We start from the raw sequence: 9,286 nt of genomic DNA, 5'->3' as shown, positions 1-9,286 counted from the left end.
GGGACGGGATGGGCCGCCTGCCCTACAGAGCCTGGAAAACCTGAACCTTGGTACCCGTTACCCTGGCCTACAGATTCATACAGGGGAACTCCTAGAGTCCAGACAGGGAATCCTGAACCCCGGAACCCCGCAGCCTGCCCAACAGAGCCCAGACACCGCAACCCCGGAACCCCGCCGCCGCCGCAGCCTGCTGGCCCCCTCGGCGATGGCCTGTACACCACAAGAGGCCAGAGCTCTGAACTAGAGCTTGGCAGTGACAGCAGCAGCTAGGACATAGTTCCTTCGTTTCCCTGCTTCCTTGGCAGATTAAGGAAGGCTGTTTCCTGCCTCTCCCAGCTTGGGGTGGCCCCAGGCATCCTGGATTCCTGGCTGCATCCTCTAGCCTGCCCCCTTCACTTGTCCTCTGTGTCAGTCTCTTTTCTCCCTGTTTGTCTTCACATCTGTCATTGGAAGTGGGACACCCTCCGTCCAGGTGGGCCTCTAGAATCACATTTGCAAAGACCCTGTAAGACATGAGGGCACTCTTCCAGTTCGTCCAGACCCTACAGTGTTTGTCTCCCCTGTGAAACTGGCCCACCTACCTCAGCACCAGTGTTCCCAGAACATACTGTGTTCTGGGTCCTGGCCTCCACTGACCTGGGGCCTTGGCTGCCACTGGAGCATTTGGGAGTTTAGAGTACTAGTACCTTGGTGGTGCTCTCACTGGCACGGGGAAAAAGTCAACTCTTACCCCTCCCTTCTTGGAATTATGGCCATGTTCCTACCCTGTGGGCTTGCTGCCTCCACACCTTCTTAGGTGGTTACTGTCTGCTAAGCAGTAACTAACAGCAATGAACAGCAATTGCCCTGCTTACCTTTGCTTCAGGCTAAAAGTAACCAGAACTGACAATAAGGTGAATTGTTCACCAGGGTAACATGGGATCTCTGTCCGGGACATGGAAGCCAGGGATCCCTGTTCTCTACTCTCTGTGGTAACTTTGAGTTGCAGAGAAGCAAGCCCAGATAGTGCTTCTGCACTGCCAGGAAGGACCCTGCAGGGGCTGGATAACTGCCTTTAGGAATTCTGGAGACAGACTCCCACATATGGAGTCCACTCAGACCCTTCTGCTCTATACTTGGTGGTTTGCCAACTATATTCTTTCAATGTTGTCCAGTTTGTCTTTTTCCTTACATGGAGCTATGGGCAAAGCTTCATGGCAGAATGCTCACCTAGCATAGGCAAGGCCCTGGGTTCCGTTCCCAACAGTGCTGAAAAGGAAAGAAAAGGATGGTCTGAGGAGATGGCTCACAGTGGGAAGCCTGAGGACCAGAGCTCAGATCACCAGTACCCACATAAAAGCCAGACATGAGTAGAGGCCCACCTATCATCCCAGCACGCTAGAGGTGGAGACAGGGCACCTCAGGAGCAAGCTAGCTTGCAAGACTAGTTGAACTGATGAACTCTGGGATCAGCAAGTGACCCTGCCTCTTCAAATAATGAGGAGAATCATTGAAGAACACAGCAACCTCTGCTTCCACAATACACCACATTATGCACCCACATGCATTCAACATATATAAACACATGCAAAAATCAGAAATGAAATTATAACAAATATGCATCTTCCTGATTTTAACATAATTTTAAATGAACATATACAATCTTTACTTCGAACAATATTTTCCACAAGTACTGCTGGGAGAAGTCTAACATCCATACAATGAATTCAAAATAACAAAATTAATAAATATTATATAAAGTTTCTATGTCTTGAAATCCAATTATTGATTTATAATTTTAAAAATAGTCCAAAGAAAATCTATGGGGCCTCTTGTAGTGCATCAGTACTTATCCCTAGCATAGGAATGGACTTTGGGAGCCCATCCCACATGGAGGGATACTCCCTGAGCCTAGACACAAGGGGGTTGGCCTAGGCACTATCCCAAAGAATGTGACAGACTCTCAAGACTCCCTATGGAAGGCCTCACCCTCCCTGGGGAGCAGAAAGGGTATGGGATGGGTAGGGCATTAGTTGGGGTGGGGCAGGGGAGGAGGGGAGGGAGAGGGACCTGGGATTGACATGTAAAATAATTTTCTTTCTAATAAAAAAAAAGGAAAAAAATGGTCCAAAGAAGCTGGGTGGTGGTGGCAGCCGCGGTGCACGCCTTTAATCCCAGCACTCAGGAGTCAGAGGCAGGCGGATCTTTGTGAGTTCGAGGCCAGCCTGATCTACAAGAGCTAGTTCCAGGACAGGCTCCAAAGCTACGAGAAACCCTGTCTCAAAAAAAAAAAAATAGTCCAAAAATTGCCAGGTGGTGGTGGTGTACACCTTTAATCTCAGTACTCAGGAGGCAGAGGCAGGTGGATCTGTGTGATTTGAGGCCAGACTGGTCTACAAGTGAGCTCCAGGACAGCCAAGACTACATACAGAGAAATCGTGTCTCATAAAATAAAAAAGTTTAAAGATCAAAATAAACTAAGAAAATTAAATTTCATCCCTAGGCTAGTAAAATTTTATTTCCAAATTTAAAAATAAGAAATCATTCCTAGTTTCATGTTTACAAAAGTTTTGTCTTAAGGTTTCTATTGCTGTGAAGAGACACCATGACCACTGCAACTCCTATAAAGGAAAATATTTAATTGGGGTGGCTTACAGTTTCAGAGGTTTAGTCCATTGTCATCATAGTAGGAAGCGTGGTGGCATGCAGGCAGGCAGACGTGGTGATGGAGAAGGAGTTGAGAGTGGAAAAGGAGCTACATCTTGATCTCCAGGCAACAGGAAGGGGACTGAGATACTCGGCATGGCTTGAGCATACGAGACCTCAAAGCCCACTGCCACAGTGACGCACTTCCTCCAACAAAGCCACACCTCCCAATGGAGCCACTCCCTATGAGAATATAGGGGACAATGACATTCAAACTACCACAAGGCTATATTTTTAATTCAACATTTAGACTTAATTTTTTCAAAAATACCACAAAAATTGTAGTAACAAATAATGGCTTTTAAAACATTGACTTTCAAAGAGGATGTTGTGGGTTACATTTGTAATCTTAGCACCAGGAAGGGGAATCAAGAGGATCAGGAGTTAAGTCATCCTTAGCTTCCAAGAGTTCAAACCATGGGCTACATGAGGCCCTGACTCAAAAAAACAAAAAAGTATATATAAACTGTCACTAAATGTCTTTTAACATTAACAACAAATGTTAATGAAACATTACTATGCAGTTCTAGTCAATAGCTTTCTTCATTAAAAGGAAAAGCAATAATGAAAATGTTATATTTTAACTCCAAAAGACACATTTTTTTTTCTGAAGACACTGAATGGTTTTGTATTCAAAACTATTTTAGAGCCAGGCACAGTAGCACATACCTTTGATCTCAGCACTCAGAGGCAGGGAAGGCAGAGGCCGGTGAATTCAAGGCCAGCCTGGTCTACATAGTAAGTTCCAGGACACCCTGTCTAAAAAACAGATCAAAGCTATTTGGGGCATAAGCTTACATATAACACACATACCCTAGTCAAAACATAAGGTATGATCTTTTACTCAGAGGTACATAAAATTGACTGTCCAGATATTATGTATAGAGTTATAAGGCTTCTCGCTTCCATGTATGGGAACAGATCCTGGATAGCTTTGGAAAAAGAAAAATATTAATAGTTAGGGATTGTGAGAGAAGGACCCATGTTCTCAGTCTCCTGATGAGCCTCTGAAGCTTGTGATGGCGCACAGGAGGGCTGTGCCATCTTGTACCCCTCAGTGCTGTCCAGAGATGGAGAGATGCCACCTGCACCCACTGGAAGAAGGGATGGGAAGATGACAGAAAAAGAACACGCTCAACAACAGAAAGACCAATATGACACCACCAGAATCCAGGGACTCCGGGGCTGGAGAGATGGCTCAGAGGTTAAGAGCACTGACTGATCTTCCAGAGGTCCTGAGTTCAATTCCCAGCAACCACATGGTGGCTCACAACCATCCGTTATGAGATCTGGTGCCCTCCTCTGGTGTGCAGATATACATGGAAGTAGAATGTTGTGTACATAATAAATAAATAAAATCTTAAAAAAAAAAAGAATCCAGGGACTCCATACCAACAAGAACTGAGAAGCCCAACGCAGAGGATGAAGAAAAGATGAAGTTTAAAAATTATCTTGTGAAGATGATAGAGACCATTAAAGAGGAAAGAAGGAACTCCCTTAAATAGATGAAAAAACAAGCAAAAAATTACATGAAATGGAGGAAAAGACAAACCTCTTAAAGAATCTTAAACAAATCTCTTAAAGAATCTAAAGAAAGCCAAGAAAAAACAACCAAACAAGTGAATGAAACAATTCAAACAGCCCGGGTTTGAAAGCAGAATTAGAAACAATAAGGAAAACACAGAATCAGGGGATGCTGGAAATAGAAAATCTGGGTAAACGATCAGGAACCACTGATGTAAGTATAACCAATAGAATCCAAGAGATGGAAGAGAGAATCTCAGATGTTGAAGACTCACTAGAGGATATACAGTCACCAACCAAAGAAAATCTCAAGTCCAACAAGTCCCTAACACAAAATATCCAGGAAATATGGGACACCGTGAAAAGACCAAACCTAAGAATAATAGGTATAGAAGAAGGTGAAGAAATTCAGCTCAAAGGTACAGAAAACATATTCAACAAAATCATCAAAGAAAACTTTCCCAACCTAAAGAATGATATGCCTATGAAAGTACAAGAAGCTTACAGAACACCAAATAGATTGGACCACAAAAAGAAGTCCCCTTGCCACATAATAATCAAAACACCAAACTTACAGAATAAAGAAAAAATATTAAGAGAAGCAAAAGAAAAAGGCCAAGTAACCTATAAAGGCAGACCTATATGAATTGCACCCGACTTTCAATGGAACTTTGAAAGCCAGAAGATCCTGAATAGAAGTACTACAAATGCTAAGAGAACATGGATTCCAGCCCAGACTACTGTATCTAACAAAGCTTTCAATCACTATAGATGGAGAAAACAAGATATTCCATGACAAAACCAGATTTAAGCAATACATATCCACAAATCCAGCCCTACAGAAATTATAGAAGGAAAACTCCAACCCAATGAAGATAACTACGCAAAAAAAAAAAAAAAAAAAAAAAATAGGTACTAGATAATCCCACTTTACCAAACACCAAAATAAAAGGGGTGAAATCCACAACATAATAACACAAACAACAACAAATCCAAAACAAATAAGAATCAACAATCAATGGTCATTAATATCACTCAATGTCAATGGTCTTAACTCACCTATAAAAAGATACAGGCTAACAGAATGGATACAAAGACGGAATCCATCCTTGTGCTGCATACAAGAAACACATCTCAACTTCAAAGACAGACAGTACCTCAGAGTAAAGGGTTGGGAAAAGATTTCTCAATCAAATGGACCCAAGAAACAAGCTGGTGTAGCAATCCTAATATCCAACAAATTAGACTATAAACTAAAATCAATCAAAAGAGATGAAGAAGGGCATTTCATACTCACCACAGGAGAAGTCCATCAAGACGAAGTCTCAATTCTGAACATCCGTGCCCCAAATACAAAGGCACCCACATTTGTAAAAGAAACATTACTAAATCTCAAATCACACATAAAACCTTACATACTTATAGTAGGAGATTTCAACACTCGGCTCTCACCACTAGACAGGACCAACAGACAGAAACTTTTAAGAAACAAAAAAAAAAACTAACAGAAGTTATGACCCAATAGGGATTAACAGACATCTATAGAACATTTCATCCAAACACAAAAGAATATGCCTTCTTCTCAGCACCACATGGAACCTTCTCTAAAATTGGCCACATGCTTGGCAACTTAGCAAACCTACACAGATACAAAAAATTGGAATAACCCCCTGTATTCTATCAGACCACCATGATTTAAAGTTAGAATTCAACAACAACATAAATTGCAGAAACCCTACAAATTCATGGAAATTGAATAATGTGCAATTGCACCATTCCTGGGTCAAGGAAGAAATAAAAAAATAAAGACTTCCTAGAATTTAATGAGAATGAAGACACAACATACCCAAACCTATGCGACACTTTGAAAGCAGCGCTAAGAGGAAAGTTCATAGCTTTAAGTGCCCACATGAAGAAACTTGAGAATAGTCATACTAGGGAATTAACAGCACAACTGAAAGCTATAAAACAAATGGAAGCAAACTCACCCTGGAGGAGTAGATGCCAGGAAATAATAAAACTGAGGGCAGAAATCAATAAAGTAGAAACTAGGAAAACATTGCAAAGACTTAATGAAACAAAGAGTTGGCTCTTCGAGAAAGTCAACAAGATAGACAAACCTTTGTCCAAACTAACCAAAAGGCAGAGAGAGATAATGCTAATTAACAAAATCAGAAATGAAAAAGAGGGGCATAACAATGGACACTGAGGAAATCCAGAGAATCTTCAGGTCATACTTTGAAAACCTGTACTCCACAAAATTTGAAAATCTAAAGGAAATGGACAATTTTCTGAATAGATATTACTTACCAAAATTAAATCAAGAACAGATAAGCAATTTAAACAGACCTATATCTCCTTAGGAAATAGAAGCAGTCATCAAAAGTCTCCAACCAAAAACAGCCCAAGGCCAGATGGTTTTAGTGCAGAATTCTACCAGGAATTCAAAGAAAGTTAATACCAATACTCCTGAAATTGTTCCACACAATAGCAGCAGAAGGGACATTGCCAAGCTCTTTTTACGAGGCTACAATTACCTTGGTACCCAAGCCACACAAAGACACAACTAAAAAAGAGAATTTACAGACCAATATCCCTCATGAACATCGATGCAAAAATATTCAACAAAATACTGGCAAATCGAATCCAAAAACAAATCAGAAAAATCATCCACCATGATCAAGTTGGCTTCATCCCAGGAATGCAGGAATGGTTCAACATCTGAAAATCCACCAATGTAATCCACCATATAAACAAACTGCAAAAGAAAAACCACATGATCATCTCACTAGACGCTGAAAAAGCCTTTGACAAAATCCAACACCCCCCCCAAAAAAAAATCCAACATCCCTTCATGACAAAGGCCTTGGAGAGTCGAGCATTGGTGGCACATGCCTTTAATTCCAGCACTCGGGAGGCAGAGGCAGGTGGATCTCTGTGAGTTTTAGGCCAGCCTGGTCTCCAGAGCGAGTGCCAGGATAGGCTCCAAAGCTACACAGAGAAAGCCTGTCTCGAAAAAAAAACAGGCCTTGGAGAGATCAGGAATAACCGGAACATACCTAAACATGATAAAAGCACTATACAGCAAACCAACAGCCAACATCAAACTAAATGGAGAGAAACTCAATGCGATTCCTCTAAAATCAGGAACAAGACAAGGCTGCCCACTCTCTCCATATCTCTTCAATATTGAACTTGAAGTCCTAGCTAGAGCAATAAGACAACAAAAGGAGATCAGGGGATACAAATTGGAAAGGAAGAAGTCAAACTTTCACTATTTATAGATGATATGTAAGTCACCCAAAAAACTCTACCAGGGAGCTCCTACAGCTGATAGAAACCTTCAGCAAAGTGGCAAGGTACAAGATTAACTAAAAAAACAAAAATCAGTAGCCCTACTATCTACAGATAAAAAATGTGCTGAGATAGAAATCAAAGAAACATCACCCTTTATAATAGCAATTAGCAACATAAAATATCTTGAGGTAACGCTAACCAAAATCGTGAAAGACCTGTGTAGTAAGAACTTTGAGTCTTTAAAGAAAGAAATTAAAGAAGATACCAGAAAATGGAAAGATCTCCTATGTTCTTGGATAGGTAGGATCAACATAGTAAAAATGTAAAACTTGCCAAAAGCAATCTATAGATTGAATGCAATTTCCATCAAAATCCCAATACAATTCTTCAAAGACCTTGAAAGAACAATACTCAACTTCATATGGAAAAACAAAAAACCCAGGTAGCCAAAACAACCCTGTACAATAAAGGAACTTCCAAAGCCATCACCATCCCTGACTTCAAGCTCAATTATAGAGCCATAGTCCTGAAAACAGCTTGGTATTGGCACAAAAACAGACAGATAGACCAATGGAATCGAATTGAAAACCCTGATATTAGCCCACACACATATGAACACCTGATTTTTGAGAAAGAAGCTAAAGTTATACAATGGAAAAAAGATAGCATCTTCAACAAATGGTGTTTGCATAACTTGATTCAGACATGTAGAAGACTGCAGATAGATCCGTATCTATTGCCATGCACAAAACTTAAGTCAAAATGGATCAAAGACCTCAACATAAATTCAGCCACACTGAACCTCCTAGAAGAGAATGTAGGTGGCACCCTCGAACAAATTGGTACGGGAGACTGCTTTCTGAACATTAACACCAGTAGCTCAAACATTGAGATAGACAATTAATAAATGGGACCTCCTGAAACTGAGAAGCTTCTGTAAGGCAAAGGACACAGTCAGCAAGACAAAACGCCAGCCCACAGAATGGGCAAAGATATTCACCAACCCCACATCTGACAGAGGGCTGATCACCAAAATATACAATGAACTCAAGAAACTAGCCACCAAAACACCAAAAAATGCAATTAAAAGTTGGAGTGCAGAAATAAATAGAGAATTCTCAATAGAGGAATCCAAAATGGCTGAAAGACACTTGAGAAAGTGTTCAACATCCTTAGCCATCAGGGAAATGCAGATCAAAACCACTCTGAGATACCATCTTACTCCTGTCAGAATGGCTAAAATCAATAACACTAATGACAGTCTATGCTGGAGAGGATGTGGAGAAAGAGGAACACTCCTCCATTGCTTGTCAGAGTGAAAACTTGTACAACCGCTTTGGAAATCAGGTGGTTTCTCAGGAAAATGGGAATCAGTCTACCTCAAGATCCAGCAATTCCTCTCTTGGGCATATACCCAAAGAATGCACACTCATACAATAAGGACATATGTTCAACTATGTTCATAGCAGCATTGTTTGTAATAGCCAGAACATGGAAGCAGCCTAGATGGCCCTCAACTGAAGAATGGATAGAGAAAATGTGGTATATTTACACAATGGAGTACTACTCAGCAGAAAAAAAAAAAAACAATGGAATCTTGAAATTCGCAGGCAAATGGATGGAACTAGAAGAAACCATCCTGAGTGAGTCACAAGAAGACAAACATAGTATTACTCTCTCATTTTTTATTTTTAGACATAGAGCAAAGGATTACCAGTCTACAATCCACACTGCCAGAGAAGCTAGGAAACAAGGAGGACCCCATGAGAAGTTTGCATAG

The sequence above is a fragment of the Cricetulus griseus genome, chromosome 6 (assembly GCF_003668045.3).
Source record: "Cricetulus griseus strain 17A/GY chromosome 6, alternate assembly CriGri-PICRH-1.0, whole genome shotgun sequence".
Lineage (NCBI taxonomy): Eukaryota > Metazoa > Chordata > Mammalia > Rodentia > Cricetidae > Cricetulus > Cricetulus griseus.
Note: the sequence above shows the minus strand (reverse complement) of the source record.